The sequence below is a fragment of the Schistocerca piceifrons genome, chromosome 10 (assembly GCF_021461385.2).
Source record: "Schistocerca piceifrons isolate TAMUIC-IGC-003096 chromosome 10, iqSchPice1.1, whole genome shotgun sequence".
NCBI lineage: Eukaryota > Metazoa > Arthropoda > Insecta > Orthoptera > Acrididae > Schistocerca > Schistocerca piceifrons.
The window spans coordinates 52,153,726-52,176,253 of NC_060147.1; the positions used below are offsets into that span (position 1 = coordinate 52,153,726).

Here is a 22,528-nt window from a genome sequence, read left to right on the forward strand (position 1 = left end):
CTGCAAAATACTAACGCGAATTCTTTACAGACGAATGGAAAAACTGGTAGAAGCGGACCTCGGGGAAGATCAGTTTGGATTCCGTAGAAATGTTGGAACACGTGAGGCAATACTAACCTTACGACTTATCTTAGAAGAAAGATTAAGAAAAGGCAAACCTACGTTTCTAGCATTTGTAGACTTAGAGAAAGCTTTTGACAATGTTAACTGGAATACTCTCTTTCAAATTCTGAAGGTGGCAGGGGTAAAATACAGGGAGAGAAAGGTTATTTATAATTTGTACAGAAACCAGATGGCAGTTATAAGAGTCGAGGGGCATGAAAGGGAAGCAGTGGTTGGGAAAGGAGTGAGACAGGGTTGTAGCCTCTCCCCGATGTTATTCAATCTGTATATTGAGCAAGCAGTAAAGGAAACAAAAGAAAAATTCGGAGTAGGTATTAAAATTCATGGAGAAGAAGTAAAAACTTTGAGGTTCGCCGATGACATTGTAATTCTGTCAGAGACAGCAAAGGACTTGGAAGAGCAGTTGAACGGAATGGACACTGTCTTGAAAGGAGGATATAAGATGAACATCAACAAAAGCAAAACGAGGATAATGGAATGTAGTCCAATTAAGTCGGGTGATGCAGAGGGAATGAGACTAGGAAATGAGACACTTCAAGTAGTGAAGGAGTTTTGTTATTTAGGGAGCAAAATAACTGATGATGGTCGAAGTAGAGAGGATATAAAATGTAGACTGACAATGGGAAGGAAAGCGTTTCTGAAGAAGAGAAATTTGTTAACATCGAGTATAGATTTAAGTGTCAGGAAGTCGTTTCTGAAAGTATTTGTATGGAGTGTAGCCATGTATGGAAGTGAAACATGGACGATAACTAGTTTGGACAAGAAGAGAATAGAAGCTTTCGAAATGTGGTGCTACAGAAGAATGCTGAAGATAAGGTGGGTAGATCACGTAACTAATGAGGAGTTATTGAATAGAATTGGGGAGAAGAGAAGTTTGTGGCACAACTTGACTAGAAGAAGGGATCGGTTGGTAGGACATGTTCTGAGGCATCAAGGGATCACAAATTTAGCATTGGAGGGCAGCGTGGAGGGTAAAAATCGTAGAGGGAGACCAAGAGATGAATACACTAAGTAGATTCAGAAGGATGTAGGTTGCAGTAGGTACTGGGAGATGAAGAAGCTTGCACAGGATAGAGTAGCGTGGAGAGCTACATCAAACCAGTCTCAGGACTGAAGACCACAACAACAACAACTCAACGAAAATTATTTATACCTGAACTTTATTCCTACCTAATTCCAATTAGTTAAAAAACAGTCGTAGGTTGCACAGCGTTCTATATTAACTCAAGGACGGTGCGTTTCGCCCAGATAGGGCATCATCAGTTTAAGGGGAGGATGGCATTACAATCAATCCGGCATAATGTCGTCCTAACTTTACACTGAGGTAACAAAATCTGTTTTTGCTTGGCGTAGCGCAATAACTCGACGTGACATTGACTTTACAAGTCGTTGGAAGTCCCCTGCAGGAATATTCGACCATACGGGCTCTATAGACGTCCATAACTGCGAAGTGTTACTGATGCAGGACTTTTGTGCACCAACTGACCTCTCCATTGTATTCCATAAATGTTGAAAGGGATTCACGTCAGGCGACCTGGGCTTCCAAATCAGTCGGTCGATTTGTCGAGAATGGTCTTCAAATCAATCACCAACAACTGAGGCCCCATGACACGGCGTATTGCCATCCGTAAAAATTCCATCTTTGTTTCGGAACATTAAGTCCATCAGTAGCTGCAAATTGTTCCAGACAGCGGAACATAACCATTTAGAGTCGATGGTCGCTTCAGTTGGAACAGAGTGTCCAGTCCATTGCAAGTAAACACAACCCAGACCGTTATGGGGCCACGACCAGCTTACACATTGCCTTGCTGACAACTGGGGTCCATGGCATTGTGGGGTCTGCGCTACACTCGACCCTACCATCAGCTCTTTTCAAATGAAATCAGGACTCATCTGATCACGTCAAAGTTTTCCAGTCGTCTAGAGTATAACAGGTATGCCCTGGAGACCAGGAGAGGGCCTGCAGGCAATGATGTGCTGTTAGCAAAGGCACTCGCGACTGCCGTGTGCTGCTGTAGCACATTGACGCCAGACTTCGGCTCCCTATGCCAACGAATACGTTCGTTGTACGCCCCACTTTGATTTCTGTGGTTATTTCACGCAGTGTTACTTGTCTGTAAGCACTGACAACATTACGCAAACGCCGCTGATCCCAATCGGTAATAGCCACTGTGTTACTCGTGGTGAGAAGTAATGTCTGGAATTTGGTATTCTCGGCATACTCTTGACACTGTGGATCTAGGAATATTGAATTCCCTAACGTTTTGCAAAATGATATGTCCCGTGCATCTAACCACAAATACCATTCTGGATTCAAACTCTGTTAATTCTCGACGCGTGGCCATAATCATGTTGGAAACCTTTTCACGTGAATCACATGAGTCCAATAATAGGTCCGCTTTCTTTTTTTTTTTTTATTTATTGTAATTTCATTCCCCTGCCCCGTATGGGGTACAGTCCACCGCTCTTCAGCCAATTGGCTTTACAAAGAAACAGAAGGGTGGTTACATAAAAAAGGGGGGATAAAAAGGGGGACTTACAAAACACAGTAAATGGAGATGATGGGACTTAAAATACACACTAAGATGGGGACATGCACTGGAAGACAGTTAAAAAGTCGACATAAAAGAACACAGCTGGCAAATCAATGTACACTTTAAAAAATACTGAAGGCAAACACAAGTTAAAAGTCGGCCACACGATAAAAATCACACACAGCAAGACACTTAAAAACAGACCACTGAGAACGACAGAGCACTCATAAAGAATAAAAAACCGCTGACAGGGACCTGCTGAGGGGCTGGAGGCTGGTGAGGAGGGAAAAGACGAGAGGAAGGTGCAGTGGTGGGCGGGGGTGGGGTGGGGGGGAGGAAAAAAAGAGGTCAGGAGGTGCACCAAGAGGCAGGAGACAGGCAGGGTGGGAAATGAAGAGGGAAGGCAGGAGGGAGTGCAGAGACACTGAAGGGGAGCACGGGAAAGGGAGGGGGTGTAGGAGGGGCATGCCGCTCTGGGGAAGGGAGGGGGAGGAGTGGGAGCCCAGAGGAGGAGGAAGGTGGGGTTAGAGTTGGTAGGAGGAGTAGACGTCGGGGCAAAACAGGTCCGCCACTGAACAGCACTTTTATATCTTGTGTACGTGACACTACCGCCATCTGTATATGTGCATACCGCTGTACCATGACTTTTATCACGCTAGTGTATATTTTCAGTTAACTTGGTGATGCCCTGTCCGCGCGAAAAGCATCGTTCTTGAGTTAATAAGGAACACTGTGGAACCTACATATGACTGCAGCAATGGTAAAGTTTCTGTCTAGCACACCAAGATGGAATGGAATAATTTCTCAGTACAATTGTTCTTGTTTGGTAAAGCTCTTATGAGCCATAAAATTGTCTGCTACACACCCGAAAAAAGATGTAAAGAAGTGGCATGGTGTCCTTAAAAGAACCTCAGAGTTTCAGTGGTATACTCAACAGTTTGATTTATACTATTTACAACATACCATACATCAATTTGAAGGTAAGCGAACCCAGTTTATCGTAAAAACGTTCAGTATGCGTACCTTTTGTTTCATGACACACATCCAACCTAGAATCCATTTCTTCACACACTTTCGTTTATAAGTCCAGAGTAATGAAAGCAATAGGCTTTTCAGTTCTGTGTTTCACCTCTGGCGAATTGTCAGATAGTGGTGGAAAGGTAGTGGTGGAAAATACACACAATTTTTTTATGAAGCTCCAACGGGAAAGAAAATCGGATGGCGTGAGATCAGGTGAAAGTGGAGCCCAGCGTGAAAGTGCTCTGTCGAAATGATCGTTACGACCAAGCCAATGACGAGGAACTCTCGAACAAAGAGATGTGGGAGAGTCTCCATTTTGTTTTGAAATAAAGTTTTCACCTTTTCTTCTAATTGGTGAAAGAGGAATTCTTTTAACATATAGAAATATGCCATGTCTGTTACGGTATTTTCAGCGAGAACAAGTCGTCCGTGCCATAGACGTCGCGGCACACTGAAGAAAACGGTAACTTTTCAGGAAGCTTCTTGATATTGTACAAGTTCATGAGCATGTTCTCAGTTCCAGGTAAGAACTTGATGGGTATTTCCTACAGTTAGATGACAAGTTGCCTCATCGCTGAACATCATATGATCAAGTAAGTCATCTTCCCACTGCACCACTTCATTCACAGAGTTAAGACGTACGAGATGCTCATCTGACTTTAATGCAAGTACCAACTGTAACCGGTATCGACGCATGTGTAACCGTTTCTTTGAAACCTTCCACAGTGTCATCTTTGGCAACTGAAGTTCATCCTCTTCAGACACTTTTGGTCGTCTTGTCCTTTTCCCTGTACACAAGTATTTGGACGATTGGAATCGACTGTAAAATCAGTGGATGTTTTTGCCTCATGGGAGATCAAAATCAAACGTTAAATGGTCCCACAGTGCACGGGTGTACTGCCGGTCCATAGTGTCCAACGGGCACAATATTTTGGCGAGGGGAGGGGATTTAAGACGACCGCCCGCCCTCAGGAGCTCAATTCGTCAGCGCACCTGACAATGGCGACATGTCTCATCGCCGAAATATTGTGCCCGTTGGACACTATGGACCGGCAGTACACCCGCGGACTGTTCGAGTAAGAAATACGCCGGGAGAAACTGAAGAGACACAACACGTTAAATGAATTGCATCTTGAACTGAAATTACAAATTCACTCTTAACAAGATGCAGAATACGAAACGCTTGCCGGCCACGGTGGTCTCGCGGTTAAGGCGCTCAGTCCGGAACCGCGTGACTGCTACGGTCGCAGGTTCGAAACCTGCCTCGGGCGTGGATGTGTGTGATGTCCTTAGGTAAGTTAGGTTTACGTAGTTCTAAGTTCTAGGGGACTGATGACCACAGATGTTAAGTCCCATAGTGCTCAGAGCCCTTTGAACCATTTGAACGAAACGCTTTATGCTCAGGAATCGCAACTTTGCCAATGTGGTGCTGCAAGTGGGAAAACAACAAGCGTACTCATACATGCACTTACCTAAAACTGTTTGAGTTACTATTTAACTGTGACCGTGAATCAACACTCTACAATGCTTACACTTGATAGCATTAAAAATTATAACTGAGACACCCTGTATTGCTCTGATTCTGGATAGTGTATCATATGTGTGGCTTAAAGTGGGCAGCATCAATGGCCCTCTGTTCACTTGTTTTGTAGTTGATACCGTTGCGGATTAAAACAGGAGCACAAGAAAGGAAGGGGGAAATTATGTGCTAGCACATTACATACCCTGTATATTTTGTCTTAGCTTAGCTTAGCTTTTCTGCGTCTCTGAAGAAATGCTGCCAATCACTGTGGTGGTGTGGTGGAGTCTGAATGTTGATTGTGTGTGGGGGGGGGGGGTGTGGGGGTGGGGGTGTGGGTGGGTGTGTGGGTGGGTGGGTGTGGGGGTGTGGGTGGTTGGGTGTGGGGGTGTGGGTGGGTGTGGGGGTGTGTGTGACTGCTTGTTTGTGTAAATCAGGTTATGCTTATGTTCCTCACACGGATCCTAAGTGAATGGTCCACGGAGGTCACAGAATTAGTCAAATATTTGAAACATATTTTTTTACTGATCAATACAAAATTTGTTACAAACATTTGAATGTATACACACTGAAGATAACTCCTAGCCGTCTTAAAGGAAAACAATTTACAATTCTTACTTAGACAGATTGCATTGGCCAGCAGAAATGAAGCAAACTCAAACATTAAAGAGAATCCGCATTATGTGACATTGTTAACATTTTATACATCAGCTACTGAGAGATTCGTCAATAAAGCAGCACTTGGCCTCACATTATTCTGTACGTTGCAAGAACCTAAACATTCCATTGTCATGGTGAAGCAGTGCACATGTTTGTTCGTGAACATTGACTACTATTATGGGCCAAAGTAAGAGTTCTATGATTGTGAAGACTGTTGGTATTCCCTTCACTGAACCTGCGAGGGGAGACGTCACTTGAAAAGGGCAGTATTGGGGAGACCGCGACACGTTTACACACATCACTTTTATCGGGAACCATTCTTGCTAAAGCGCCACCGACAGTGGAAGGGTAGTACTATCATCTATTGGGGGCTCCCACAATCTTCACGACACCAGTTGTGGGAAGAACACGTTTGTTTTTATGTGCAGGGTCAGGTTGTTCAAATGTAGAACCTCCCAGCGAGCATACCTTTTAGAATTGAGAATTGATAAATATATAAATGGAAATGAGCGTTTGGCGTCATTGCAGGGGAGGCCCCTTATGGGGCAAGTCCGGCCACCTTGGTGAAACATTCTCAGACTTGTTGCTCGATCAGTTCAGGGTAAAACCTCGAGTATTCGACGATTTCTACCATCGTCATCATCGGAAGAAACTGACTGTCAAAATCGCTGCTGGGGTGGCCTTATACAGCACATAAAGGGCTTCTTATTTGTGAGTAATTACGTAATGCTAGGCCAGATGGTGTCAACGTCTGCGGTGGTGGCGCCACCAGCCCCGTAGTGACGTAAACATGTTGTAGTGGAGACTTCTGCCACCAAATGTATCAGGATGACCAAATGTAGAGGGAAGACACCAAATGTAGTAGGTGGGTGCCAGGAGTTGCTGTATTAAAACTTGACAAGAACTTTCCAAATGATTTATTTGTTTCCACTACAGTGCTCCGTTCACCTCGGGCTGCATCACAGGGTCCCGCAATGCTGAGGCCACCACCCCAGCACCCAGTGCAATGCGCTGCTGTGTGTCCTTGTATGACCGCGTCGTCAGTGCTGCGCCTGCAGCTGGCTCAGTGGTCTCCTTCCCCGTTGACTCAGCACTGCTCTGCTGGGGGCCACCTAGTGGCCCGCTGCTTCCTTCCTCGCTGTCGTAGCTGGGATCAAGGCGTCAAACAAGCGCCCGTGATCCGGCGTCCGAATCTGTGGCCCTCACCTCGGGAAGTCTCCGGCGGGTGTCGGGAGCCGAGACGGCTGCCCGCTGTAGCGAACCAAAATGTGGCCCGCCACTGGATGGCTGTGGACCCCGTGTTGGACTCAGAGGGTCGAACCAACAACCCGCTGTGGACTGGGATGCTGGCCCCCCATTTGTTGCTACTGTAGCCAGCAGTGTCACACAACTTGCCATCCAGGAGAGCTGCCTCTGTTTTGCCAAGCGCGCCACTTCACGTAACGTATGTGTAACACTTAGGTTGCCCGGTGGCCCTCTTCTGCCTGTGACTTGCGCCATGGAAACTGCTGTGTGCGCCCTCTCCGGCAGTTCTACACCCCTGTGGCCTCCATTTGCCTTCACAACTGCTGGTGTGCATATGTTACTGCAATCTGGCCCACACCTGGCTGTAACTCGTGCTCCAAATATCGCACAAAACTAACTTTCCCTATCCTGAACGGTGGCGCCGCTACAATGCGACAAATATCTCTGCCTCTCCTCTGCATCGAGAGCTCACTTCCACGCACCACTAAGATTATATTCACTGTAATCGTAGAACTTCTTCTCGCACTTTCTTACTACTAGTCTCTTTAATTGCAGAATACCAGTGTGTCGGAAGATGAGACAAAAGTTTTGTTTTTTAAAACAGTATTTTGTGTTTGTGAGGCTGTGCTCGGCAACTGCACATTTCTCGAGTTCTCGATTTTTAATACACTGTGGACGTTCCGCACATCGGCCGTAAACGGTGCAGATGAACTGACCGATGTAACTGCTTCCGCACGCACAAAGGATATTATAAATCGGCGGGATCCTGAGGCAGAGAATGCCCTTAACAGAGCGTAGCATTTTTTTGTCTTCTGAGGATGTGTGAAAACACGTCGCATACCTCGTTACTGAAGACTCTGCCTCTTTTACTCGCACACGCGCGCCCTGGCCACAGTTCCTGTCGCGGCCGTCGGCGTCTCAGGGCGTTAGCCGACGGAAGAGGTCGCGCCATGGCTGAGAGCCCTCTGCCTTTTGCATATAAGGAGGAGCGCTGGCCCCGAGACGGACAGTCTATTGTCGATTGTCTGTTGCTAGCCTTTCGTGGAGTTTATAGCGGAGCCATTGCAGTGTGATTTTTGCTACTGTATTCGACTAGGCTCAGTACACGGATTACTCTTGGATATTACGTCGGCTGCTGGTACACGCTTCGTCAGAAATAAAGATAAGTTATCTCTTCATTCTAGCTGGCGCAATTCTTGTCATTAATTTTTTTCGGCCAACAAACTTAGCTACATCCTGGTCACTACCCACGCTTTATACAATTTGTGGTGGCTGCCCCAAAAGTACCGCCGAGGACCTTGGGTTAGGGATCCGTCACAAAATACTTAATACTGTTTCTTCCAGGAGTGCTAATCTTGCAGGTTTCTCAGGAAAGCTTCTGTGAAGTTTGAAAGGCAGAAGTACTGGCGGAAGTAAAGGTGTGAGAACTTGTGAGATTAATGCATGTGAAACGTCCGTTGGGAGTGCTTTATGAAATTACGACGTTGAAAAGGCGGTTACCGGAAAATTTGCAGTGGAATCTAGTGCACAGTCCTAGCATCTCAATAGACGAATTTTTGGACGGCCATTGAAATTTAAATCGCAAAGTAAGCAGACAAATTGTTTTCACAGTGGAAATCATAACTACAGTCCGAGTAACTAGTATGAAAGACATCTGAGAATGTATCAACGGAACGCAAACATCAGTTTTGATAAGGAAAACGGTGACGGGAACAAAAAAAAAAGGTTCAAATGGCTCTGAGCACTATGGGACTTAACTTCTGAGGTCACCAGTCCCCTAGAACTTAGTACTTAAACCTGTCTAACGCAAGGACATCACGCACATCCACGCCCGAGGCAGGATTCGAACCTGCGACCGTAGTGGCCGCGCGGTTCCAGACCGTAGCGCCTAGAACCGCTCGGCCACCTCGGCCGGCACAGGAACACATCCAATGATAATTTTCAAAGCGGTAATGGGAACGAATACTTTCGTGACAGGGACCGACACCAAGAACGTAGATTTGAGGGACCGGTACCTGGCGAAATGATCCAGCGTAATGGGAGATCGGGAAACTAAGTTTCGCCGCATCTCAGGTCCAGAGATGGCAAATTAAACCGGCGATGAACAGGACGCCACAAAACGGAAATTTGATAGGTGTTAATAAATCGGCAGAAAGGCGTCAGAATTTTGAAATGAAATCAGTAAGAGATGAGAGTCAAACAGGTAAATTTTCAAATCAGATCGTACATAAAACGCGTAATCCTAAGATAATGAAAGATAACGATAAAGGCGATGACGACGATTTAGGGCTAAGTGATTTGTTTTATACATGTGAGACGAAGGAGTGTGTGAATGTTAATACAGTGAAGGGTTTTATGTGCCAAAACGAGTCTGAGGTGGAGCTGAATTTGGTGGAGGTAGATGGTATAGAAAATTCTAGAACAAACACCGTCTTGGCTGCCGGTGGACGTCCATCGGGCACTGAAGAATGTGTATGGGGCAGAATGTCTGCCGAAATTCACGGGGGTGGAATGGAGTGCCAAGAAGTGGTGCCGTTTCATGACGACGCTCGTCCCCATATTTCAAATGTCGTAACGCAGAAGTTGCGCCGGCTCAAGCGGGAGAGACTCTACCACTTTATAGTCGTGATCTCTCCACACGCGGTTATCACACTTTCGATCCCTTAGGAAAAAGCCTTGGAAGGGTCGACGATTCCCGTTGGCCGAGGGTGTGCAGCAGGCAGTTACGGATTTGTTCACACAGCAAGACACGGCGTGTTTTACCAGATGGGTATCTTCAAGCTGGCGCCTCGGTGGGATGGTTGCCTCATCGCTCACGGTGATTTTGCCTAACTCGCAACCAATTTTGGACTGTACGGCCTTCTAACTGGAACATTTTGGTCGCCCCTTATATGTTAATTTTCAATCATAAGACGAATAAAAGTCAAGTGCTACCGATAGTTACAAGGCCATCCATACATTTAAACTATCGATATGTCGATAGCATTATCAGCTATAGCCAAGACCAGCTACTGTACATTGCTAGCCTTAATTGAGTTCAGTTGTTGTTTTGTGAATCAGCTCAGTTCGTACTTGCAAAATGGTTCAAATGGCTCTGAGCACTATGGGAACATCTGTGGTCATCAGTCCCCTAGAACTTAGAACTACTTAAACCTAACTAACCTAAGGACATCACACACATCCATGCCCGAGGCAGGATTCGAACCTGCGACCGTATCAGTCGCGCGGTTCCGGACTGAGCGCCTAGAACCGCTCGGCCCCTCCGGCCGGCATCGTACTTGCAGTTGGATTAATGTTAGTGCTGTCGTTTGTGGTTTTTGTGCAGTGTGTGTTGCTCCGATGGTTTCCAATTTATGGGTAAGTCTGTAAGAAGTTAGAAGGGGAAACCCGACTTTGATTCGTTCATAAGCGTTATGATAAAATAAAAATATGGACGCACTACCATAATAGCCTAATTACCTGTCCATAGCAGTTTAATGATAGAACTGGAGTCGTTATTTGGAGTTTCACAATGCAGCGTAGCGATAAACAGCGTTACAAATAACATTAAATTATCGGTGCATAGAAATGCACTTGGATTTCTTGTGTCGTCCAAAAACAGCGCTGATGAACAAAAACAAAACGCCTAATCTGGTCATCCGAGAGATACTCAATTATGAAAACCGTTTCTGATACTGAAGGATGGGGAGGAGTTTCGGGAGAGCGGAAGGGGAATATGACGACAGGGCATTCTATAGCTCGTTTGTTTCTGAAAGATTCCTCCGAGCCGCCTGCGTCCTGCACCACTCAGTTCGTCCAGAATCTATTTACGATCTTGTAATACTATAATAACTGAAGCCACGATTTTCCTGCATAATTAAATCTTAAAATATCCATGCATTCACGCACTTTCGGGTGACGAAACATGTACAATTGAAGCAAAAACGTGCAGTGTCAGAATTCCATCTTTTGTTGTGACAAATTTCAATTTATTTGGAAACAATGTAGAGCAACAAGTTTTTCCATATTCTCCATTGAGCGCCTTGAGGCGATGAGCTAGAATCCCTGAGTCGGAAGCCGAGGTGGTTCGAATCTATACGTCGCCAACATTGAAACTAGTTTTCTGTGGTTTCCCGTTTTCAGTTTAGGCAATTGCCAGGGTTGGTCCAGCACTGTAGAGGCCACAGGCAATTCCTTTCGAATCCCTTTCTTTCATAAAAAAAAACCACTCCGTCTACAGGCCACAAGTGGCCCATCGGGACCATCCGACCGGCATGTCATCCTCAGGCAGGATGCGGATAGGAGGGGCGTGGGGTCAGCACACCGCACTCCCGGTCGTTATGATGGAATTCTTGACCGAAGCCGCTACTATTCGGTCGAGTAGCTCCTCAATTGGCATCACGAGGCTGAGTGCGCCCCGAAAAATGGCAACAGCGCATGGCGGCCTGGATGGTCACCCATCCAAGTGCCGACCACGCCCGACAGCGCTTAACTTCGGTGATTTCACGGGAACCGGTGTATCCACTGCGGCAAGGCCATTGCCTCCTTTCTTTCCTACCAGATTAAAATTCCCTTGAAGATGTAGCCTCTCTGCTTAAATGAAAAGAGCTCCATCGAAGACGAGACGAACATCTCTTCGGAGACTCCCAGCACTAAAAGTCATAATTACACTGAAAGGTTCCGAGGGATCATCTAAACGACAACGTATGTTGTAATTAGAGGATTTTGTTGGCATCAACGGCTGTACAACCATATTATCGTGGATAAGTACAAACTCATTTATGAAGTCGCATACATTTAATACAAACTCATTTATGAAGTCGCATACATTTGAAATCTAGTTGAAATTAATGCGTGAATTACTGTTATGATGCCAAAACAGCAGCTCCTGGCGGGTGTGTATTCCCTTAAGTTTTATGAATAAAATTATTGCTGTAGTTTCAGGTTGACTGTTGAAATAGCATTTTTTTAAATGTTTTGTTAAATTAAGAAAATTAACAATTTAAAAGAAATGGAAGATACCTTAATAAAATATGAGACTGACTAAAGGGAACTGGGATGTTCTGATGTGCTGAAGAAATTATGACGTGGTTTCAGATAAGTAGTAAATTTAAATACAAGATTTAACTAGGAGAAAGAGAGATATTGTCAACAGAGATTTGAACAAGTTTAACTTTGTAAGTTAATCAACCCATTGTTAAGAGTCTTCTCCTCTGCGATAGTGAACCTTTTATTGAAAGACGGCTGTGTTTTGTTAGCAAAAATGCTATGCATTATATTCGAATATAAATTTGTTTGCCAATAGAAAGGAGCTCAAATGGCTCTAAGCACTATGGGACTTAACATCTGAGATCATCAGTCCCCTAGAACTTAGAACTACTTAAACCTAAGTAATCTAAGGACATCACACACATCCGTGCCCCAGGCAGGATTCGAACCTGCGACCGTAGCGGTCGCGCGGTTCCAGACTGAAGCGCCTAGAACCGCTCGGCCACATCGGCCGGCTAATAAAGGAGTTATACTGTCAAATAAAGGAATACTTAATTGCGCATTTAGATTTTTCCTCTATGCTCTTTAAGAGAAACTTATCTTGCTTATTGTTAGAGACCAAATATTATTTATATGAATACCTTCCGAAAGCAAATTACATGCATTAATAAACAAATATTTATAAATAGTTATTTATAAATAAATATTTCTAGCAAAAAATGAAAAATGAGCCTTTTTAAGATCCTCTTTAACAGATTGGATCCCACACCCGCTTTTGACAAAATTCTCGCTATGTCCTTGAATCCAATAAGAATAAAATTAGTCTCGGAACTTTTTGGACAGACGACATAATTCTGTTAAATTTACCAGAAGAGGATCAAAAGTTCTACGAAGATCATAAGTGAACACTATAATGGCCGGCACGAAAATAGAGCTTCAGCGTCATCTCGCCGTCTTAGAGCACTGCCAGTCTTTTTATAATAATAATTTCAAATATTCGTACAAATTTTAAAAAAATATTGGCAACTCTACTTTTAGTCTAGCATATGATGGAATACTTTCCAAAAGAAAGTTCTCACTAGCTACTAGGGAAAAAAAAATGAAATCAAGCGTTACAAGAAATTTTGGGGGAAATAATTTTTTACTTCAACCTGTGGTAGTAACAGAACCACTAATGTAATTGGACTGAAAAAAAAAATGAACATCCTCAAAGTTGAAAGATGCATATGCTGCGAACCATTGACCTTGCCGTTGGTGGGGAGGCTTGCGTGCCTCAGCGATACAGATGGCCGTACCGTAGGTGCAACCACAACGGAGGGGTATCTGTTGAGAGGCCAGACAAACGTGTGGTTCCTGAAGAGGGGCAGCAGCCTTTTCAGTAGTTGCAGGGGCAACAGTCTGGATGATTGACTGATCTGGCCTTGTAACACTAACCAAAACGGCCTTGCTGTGCTGGTACTGCGAACGGCTGAAAGCAAGAGGAAACTACAGCCGTAATTTTTCCCGAAGGCATGCAGCTTTATTGTATGGTTAAATGATGATGGCGTCGTCTTGGGTAAAATATTCCGAAGGTAAAATAGTCCCCCATTCGGATCTCCGGGCGGGGCTACTCAGGAGGACGTCGTTATCAGGAGAAAGAAAACTGGCGTTCTACGGATCGGAGCGTGGAATGTCAGATCCCTTAATCGGGCAGGTAGGTTAGAAATTTTCAAAAGGGAAATGGATAGGTTAAAGTTAGATATAGTGGAAATTAGTGAAGTTCGGTGGCAGGAGGAACAAGACTTTTGGTCAGGTGAATACAGGGTTATAAATACAAAATCAAATAGGGGTAATGCAGGAGTAGGTTTAATAATGAATAAAAAAATTGGAGTGCGGGTAAGCTACTATAAACAGCATAGTGAACGCATTATTGTGGCCAAGATAGACACAAAGGCCATGCCTACTACAGTAATACAAGTTTATATGCCAACTAGCTCTGCAGATGATGAAGAAATTGATGAAATGTATGATGAAATAAAAGAAATTATTCAGGTAGTGAAGGGAGACGAACATTTAATAGTCATGGGTGACTGGAATTCGTCAGTAGGAAAAGGGAGAGAGGAAGCATAGTGGGTGAATATGGATTGGGGCTAAGAAATGAAAGAGGAAGTCGCCTGGCAGAATTTTGCACAGAGCATAACTTAATCATAGCTAACACCTGGTTCAAGAATCATAATAGAAGGTTGTATACGTGGAAAAATCCTGGAGATACTAGAAGGTATCAGATAGATTATGTAATGTAAGACAGAGATATAGGAACCAGGTTTTAAATCGTAAGAAATTTCCAGGGGTAGATGTGGACTCTGACCACAATCTATTGGTTATGAACTGCAGATTAAAACTGAAGAAACTACAAAAAGGTGGGAATTTAAGGAGATGGGGCCTGGATAAACTGACTAAACCAGAGGTTGTAGAGAGTTTCAGGGAGAGCATAAGGGAACAATTGACAGAAATACAGTAGAAGAAGAATGGGTAGCTCTGAGGGATGAAGTAGTGAAGGCAGCAGACGATCAAGTAGATAAAAAGACGAGGGCTAGTAGAAATCAGTGGGTAACAGAAGAAATATTCAATTTAATTGATGAAAGGTGAAAATATAAAAATGCTGTAAATGAAGCAGGCAAAAAGAAATACAAACGTCTCAAAAATGAGATCGACAGGAAGTGCAAAATGGCTAAGCAGGGATGGCTAGAGGACAAATGTAAGGATGTAGAGGCTTATCTCACTAGGGGTAAGATAGATACTGCCCAGAGGAAAATTAAGGAGACCTTTGGAGAAAAGAGAACCACTTCTATGAATATCAAGAGCTCAGATGGAAACCCAGTTCTAAGCAAAGAAGGGAAGGCAGAAAGGTGGAAGGAGTATATAGAGGGTTTATACAAGGGCGATGTACTTGATTACACTATTATGGAAATGGAAGAGGATGTAGATGAAGATGAAATATGAGACAAGATACTGCGTGAAGAGTTTGACAGAGCACTGAAAGACCTGAGTCGAAACAAGGCCCCAGGAGTAGACAACATTCCATTAGAACTACTGGCGGCCTTGGGAGAGCCGTCATGACTAAACTCTACCACCTGGTGAGTAAAATGTATGAGACAGGCGAAATACCCACAGACTTCAAGAAGAATATAATAATTCCAATCCCAAAGAAAGCAGGTGTTGAAAGATGTGAAAATTACCGAACTATCAGTTTAATAAGTCACAGCTGCAAAATACTAACACGAATTCGTTGCAGACGAATGAAGCGGACCTCGGGGAAGATCAGTTTGGATTCCGTAGAAATGTTAGAACACGTGAGGCAATACTGACCTTACGACTTATCTTAGAAGAAAGATTGAGAAAAGGCAAACCTACGTTTCTAGCATTTGTAGACTTAGAGAAAGCTTTTGACAATGTTAGCTGGAATACTCTCTTTCAAATTCTGAAGGTGGCAGGGGTAAAATACAGGGAGAGAAAGGCTATTTACAATTTGTGCAGAAACCAGATGGCAGTTATAAGAGTGGAGGGGCATGAAAGGGAAGCAGTGGTTGGGAAGGGAGTGATACGGGATTGTAGCCTCTCCCAGATGTTATTCAATCTGTATATTGAGCAAGCAGTAAACAAAAGAAAAATTCGGAGTAGGTATTAAAAACTATGGAGAAGAAATAAAAAGTTTGAGGTTCACCAATGACATTGTAATTCTGTCAGAAACAGCAAAGGACTTAGAAGAGCAGTTGAACGGAATGGACTGTGTCTTGAAAGGAGGATATAAGATGAACATCAACAAAAGCAAAACGAGGATAATGGAATGTAATCGAATTAAGTCGGGTGATGCTGAGGGAATTAGATTAGGAAATGAGACACTTAAAGTAGGAAAGGAGTTTTGATATTTGGGGAGCAAAATAACTGATGATGGTCGAAGTAGAGAGGGTATAAAATGTAGACTGGCAATGGCAAGGAAAGCGTTTCTGAAGAAGAGAAATTTGTTAACATCGAGTATAGATTTAAGTGTCAGGAAGTCGTTTCTGAAAGTATGTGTATGGAGTGTAGCCATGTATGGAAGTGAAACATGGACAATAAATAGTTTGGACAAGAAGAGAATAGAAGCTTTCGAAATGTGGTGCTACAGAAGAATGCTGGAGATTAGATGGGTAGATCACGTAACTAATGAGGAGGTATTTAATAGAATTGGGGAGAAAAGGAGTTTGTGGCACAACTTGACAAAAAGAAGGGACCGGTTGGTAGGACATGTTCTGAGGCATCAAGGGATCACAAATTTAGCACTGGAGGGCAGCGTGGAGGGTAAAAATCGTAGAAGGAGACCAAGAGATGAATACACTAAGCAGATGTAGACTGGCAATGGCAAGGAATGCGTTTCTGAAGAAGAGAAATTTGTTAACATCGAGTATAGATTTAAATGTCAGGAAGTCGTTTCTAAAAGTATGTGTATGGAGTGTAGCCATGTATGGAAGTAAATCATGGACGATAAATAGTTTGGACAAGAAGAGAATAGAAGCTTTCGAAATGTGGTGCTACAGAAGAAGGATGTAGGTTGCAGTTAAGTACTGGGAGATGAAGAAGCTTGCACAGGATAGAGTAGCATGGAGAGCTGCATCAAACCAGTCTCAGGACTGAAGACCACAACAACAACAACAACAACAACATGCTGCGTCTTTTATTCTGGAAACATGAAAGTATTCTGAGATAAAAAATAAAATATTATAAGAGGTGTGAAACTGTGTCGACTGCGTAACGAAAAATGTAGTCGCTGGTGAATTTTCGATCTGTACCACTGCGAAGAAACTTCCCGCGAGAAAGTTGTTAAGAAAACCACAAAATTATTTGTGGTAACATTTCAGACATCATTATCGTATCGTATCACGTACAGAGGCAAATTAGTTCCTCGATATTCCGTGTGCAGCAGCGCGCGAGTCGTCGTAGGCCGTCGCCAAGAGTTTTGTTCGGACGGCCCGCTTTAATGTGACCGGGAATATTTCCTATTTCCTGAAGATATGTTACTGGCTGCTAATACATATCCTTCGTCATTGCATCCATCACACAAAACGCCAATATAAGCTACGCAAAAGTAATTGTAGTTATTTTGAAGCCAATACTTTCACTGAAGTCGAGCAAAATATTTGTTCGAAAGGTTTTGTGAAACCCAAGTTTTATCTAAATTTGCTGTATGCCTATTATTCTCAGCACGCAATACGTTCTTGGTACACAAAAGCCTCGCTCTTACAACTGCAATTTCCCTGTCTCGTGTCACAAATTTCGTCCATCATTACAGTTTCTGAATTAAAAACCAAGTGGTCGAAGAAAACAGTGCATTGAAGTGACTGGCCAGAATAATCGGTTTTATTACGGACGTTACCCTGTATTTGTCTAGCCATCGGATACTATCCTTTGTCATACTACAGTAATACAATTCTGCGTTCTAGCTTTTTGTAGAAGTCGTCAAATATAATAGATTTCTACGCTCTACTTGGAGAATCAGAATAGGTGCTGGGACTGTTCTGATGTTACTGCACTGTATACAGTCGATACAGAAGCACTATAACGTTTCGTCATTTTATGAACTGCATTACCCTTACTACGAAACAGCCAGTAAATCCTTCTATGAAAAAGAGTAAAATGGCTCTGAGCACTATGGGACTTAACTACTTTGGTCATCAGTCCCCTAGAACTTAGAACTACTTAAACCTAACTAACCTAAGGACATCACACACATCCATGCCCGAGGCAGGAGTCGAACCTGCGACCGTAGCAGTCGCGCGGTTCCGGACTACGCGCCTAGAACCGCTAGACAACCGCGGCTGGCTGAAAAAGAGGAGATAAATTTCGAATGTACAAGTAAACCGAATGCGGTAAGATTATATCCGAACGTAAAGATATTCGATACAGGTTTTTAGGAAAAACTTGTTGTCAAATAATGCAGAATTGACAATCTTATTTTAATTGACAGTTATTGTCGAGGAAACTAATGGCCACCACTTGCGATGAATTTATTAGACGTCTACTGTAACGGAAAAACATTCCCAGTATGTCCTCTATGACTGAAATGAATAGACAAACATAGACAATCAAGTCATCTTTTTGCATAGATGGCACTTACCTAAACTGAAGGATCTTCTGGCTTCGTGTCTTCAGATAAACTGTCGCTTGTTTCAGCCAGTTGTATCATAACAGATTCCACTATGGTGTCTCTTAAATCCTGGTTCAAGAAATCAATTTCTTGCAATGCTTGTGCGTGTTTTACGCAAGTCTTCCAGTCCCGCTGAGTAACACTGTCAAAAGCTTCGTGTGTTAGCTTCTCGACGTCAGCAAGTTTGAAAGCAGTATTTCTTTTCACTACTTCTCGCTTTGCTTGGGCCCATATCAATTCAGTGGGATTATACTGGCAATGATACGGTGGTAGACGTACCACTTGGTGTCCCATTTCGTTTGCCAGTTGATCTAATTCGTGTCTTTTTGGTACCTACGATTTCTTCCTTAGACAGGAGTTCAGCCTACGTTTCATCGACGGAAAATGAAACATTCTTTCTCTCTGACGACATAATATCTGCCTTGCGCCAGTTTGTACGTGGCAGCTTTTCTATCTGAATGGAGTGGTAGCTGGCGTTATCCATCACGATAATTGACCCTTCTTCCAGCGCAGAAATTTAAATTAAATTTGTGGTAAGGCCTTATGGGACCAAACTGCTGAGGTCATCGGCCCCTAAGCTTATACACTACTTAATATAACTTAAACTAACTTACGCTAAGGACGGCACACACACACACACACACACACACACACACACACACACACACACACACACACACACACACATACACACTTACACAACAGTCGAATAAACCAATTCTTAAAACCTTCTCCATTCATTTCTGAATGTTAAGCGGATTGGCAAGAACTTTTCCTACCATGAAAAACAAGTTTGGCCTCTGGTATGAAGCCTGTGGTTAATGAACGAGCGTGGGCGATGATTAATCGGTTACATCTACCAGCTGGAACCTTCAAACCGCCGTTTCCATTGGAGTCGTGCCATATATACTTCTTGGTGTGGTTCTGTGAAACCCAAGTTTCATCCAAGGACATTACAGGCCTGTTGTCTTCAGCACGCAAGAAGTGTATTGTACGCAAAAACTTCGCTCTTGCTGCTGCAATGTCTAGGCGTTCCATTAAGAATTTCCGTCTGTCATTACACTCCTTGAATCGGACACCAAGGGAGCGGAGAAGACAAAGAAAGGAGGTCTCTGAGCCCCAGCAATTAATTTTTTCACCAAGATAAGCCTGTATTTTTTTAGCCATTGGTTACTTTCCTCTGTCGCAACATCCAAGTAAAGTTCTACGCACAAGCTCTTTGTTAAAATCGTCAAAGTCGGTTGATTTCCGTTCACGTTCGTATCCCTTTCTTGGAAGCACTCGTTCATATCTGGAGATTCTGTCAATGACACAGATTTGCTAATATGGCCTACAGTTGACTTGGACACACCACACACTTTAGCAGTAAGTTTATGAAATTGCGCAAAATTTATTCCTCACTTCTTAATTGTCGGCCAGATCAGTAAAAAACTTGAGTACATTCAATATGATAATTTTCGATATTTTACGAATGTCTTTCTGCCCTTTATGCACACCGACCGGAGGAGTACTATAAGTAGGCCGTTCGTTGCATCTGCATTGTTGTTCACCATCGAACACATTACAAACAGCCTTTCTAAATACAGTAAGACACTGATATCAGACGTGAACACTCAATATAGCATGGTAACACTGAGCTTTCAGCTGCTCTGACCTACCGCACCGCTAACAGTACCTACATGGCAACAAAGCCGAGAGGCGGCCGAATCACAGCTGGCAGCAGGCAGTGGTCGTGACCTTGAGGAATCTACTTTCTTGCCGGCCACTATAGTAACGAAGAATCTTCCCTTAACAGTGGGTTTCTCATCGCTGACAAGGACAATAAGAAAGTGGTGCATGGAGCAATACACAAGGGTGTTCCTCTAGAACTAAAATTATAAAGAAGAGCCAGTTTCTGGCCTCTAGCATGAATATGGATAAACCAGATCTTTCCTCTTGGAAGGGAATTGAAAATATGTCACCAGTATGTTTGGATCTCGAAAAATGTATTTTAGTCACATATAATGGGTAGGATCCGATTATTTTCACATTACACCATTTCTTCATCTAACCCAACTCCATATCAACAGCACGCTACCCCTGAACACTCTTGCCTTAGCAACTCAGCGGGAACACTCATTCCCATCACAGAAATATCTTTCCTCTCCCTTGCCAGCACTCGGCTGTACGTCTAAGTCGATCTCAGTAACACAAACCCCTCATTGTATCACATAACTGAGTAACATCTTCAACTTCCTTGGACATTTGTACTACAACTGTCTGCCGGTGTTCGTACTTCGGCGGCCAAGAAAGGAATAACAGCAAGTTTGGTCCTGTTTGAACGTATTTGGTAATAACGTCGCACACACGTCGGAAAGACATGAACACCATATTAATCCCATTCCTTAAGTGTCGGTGCTTATATACCCGCATCAGAGTCACACTACGCTGCACATCCGCGGCAGCAACGGCGTCAAACGGAAGATCTTTGATCGACCCTTATATTAAATCCGAAAAGGATAAGTTTATGTTTTTAAGACGTATTGCCTTCGCTTCGTTCGTTGCATTTCTTACTCTTCAGAATTTATATTTCTCAGTGAATCTCTAATAGAACTGATAGCTTCTTATCCAGTAGTCCAACGAGTTGGATTTTGTGTCTTTGGGGTTACGTCGAAGGAGCTCACAAAAGTAGTTTCTAAATACCATTACCGTAGCATACTGTGACCGTATAAAGTGTAAAAGTGCTTAACGTTCGAAGGACAGAGTTGCTTCTGATGTTCATATGCTGCATCTACATCGATCCACTTTCAGACTATGACTCAGGGTCCATCGATCCACTTTCAGAGTATCATTCCAGCATTATATTCTCGAATAGCGCTCGGGAAAACCGAACACTTAACTCTTTCCGTCTGAGATCTGATTTCTCTTATTTTATTACGATGATTATTTCTCTCTATCTAGAATGGCATCATCAAAATATCTTTGCGTCCGGACAAGAAAGCTGGTGATTAAAAACTACTTGAAAATATCCCGCCACAACGAAAATGCCTTTGTTTCAACTACTGTTACATCAATTCGCGTTATGACACCTGTTACACTCTCTCCCCTATTTCACAATAATACAATTCGAGCTGCCTTCCTTTGAACTTTTTCAATGTCCTCCGTCAATCCTACCTGACATGGATCCCACACCACGCAACAATACTCCAGAAGAGGATGGACAAGCACAGTGAAGCGAGTCTCTTTAATAGACGTGTTGCATCTTCTTCTAAGTGTTCTTTCAATAAAACGCAGTCTTTGGTACGCCTTCGGCACAACATTATCTACGTGATCGTTCCAAGTTGCTGGCAATTGTTGTCCCTAGGTACTTAGTTGAATTAACAGCCTCTAGATTTGTGTGATTTATCGTGTAGTCGATATTTAACGAACTTCTTTTAGTGCGCATGTGGATGTCTAGACACATTTCATTATTTAGGGTCGATTTCCACTTTTCGAAACGTTACATACACTATGTGATCAATAGTATCCGGACACCCCAAAATACATACGCTTTTCATATTAGGTGCACTGGGCGGCCACCTACTGCTAGGTACTCCATATCAGCGACCTCAGTAGCCATTAGACATCGTGAAGGAGCGGAATGGGGCGCTCCGCGTAACTCACGGACATCGACTGTGGTGTTTGGGTCTCACTTGTGTCATACGTCTGTACGCGAGATTTCCACACTCCTAAACATCCCCAGATCCACTGTTACCGATGTGATAGTGAAGTGGAAACGTGAAGGGACACGTACAGCACAAAAGCGTACAGGCCGACCTCGTCTGTTGACTGACAGAGACCGCCGACAGTTGTAGAGGCGCGTAATGTATAATAGGCAGACATCTACTCAGAGCATAACACAGGAATTCCAAACTGCATCAGGATCCACAGCAGGTACTATGACAGTTAGGCGGGAGGTGAGAAAACTTGGATTTCGTGATCGAGCGGCTGCTCATAAGGCACACACCGCGACGGTAAATGCCAAACGACGCCTCGCTTGGTGTAAGGAGCATAAACATTGGACGATTGAACAGTGGAAAAACGTTGCGTGGAGTGACGAATCACGGTACACAATGTGGCGATCCGATAGGGTGTGGGTATGGCGAATGCCCAGTGAACGTCATCTGCCAGCGTGTGTAGTGCCAAATATGCGGTAGTTTTATGGTGTGGTCGTATTTTTCATGGAGGGGGCTTGAACCCCTTGTTGTTTTGCGTGGCACTATCACAGCACAGGCCTACATTGATGTTTTAAGCACCTTCTTACTTCCCACTGTTGAA

At 43.6% G+C, this 22,528-nt stretch overlaps 1 pseudogene; it reads right to left on the reverse strand.

Moving 5' to 3' along the window:
* Nucleotides 1-11,505: 11,505 nt before the first annotated feature.
* LOC124719263 lies at nt 11,506-11,623 on the reverse strand (annotated as a pseudogene).
* Nucleotides 11,624-22,528: the final 10,905 nt, after the last annotated feature.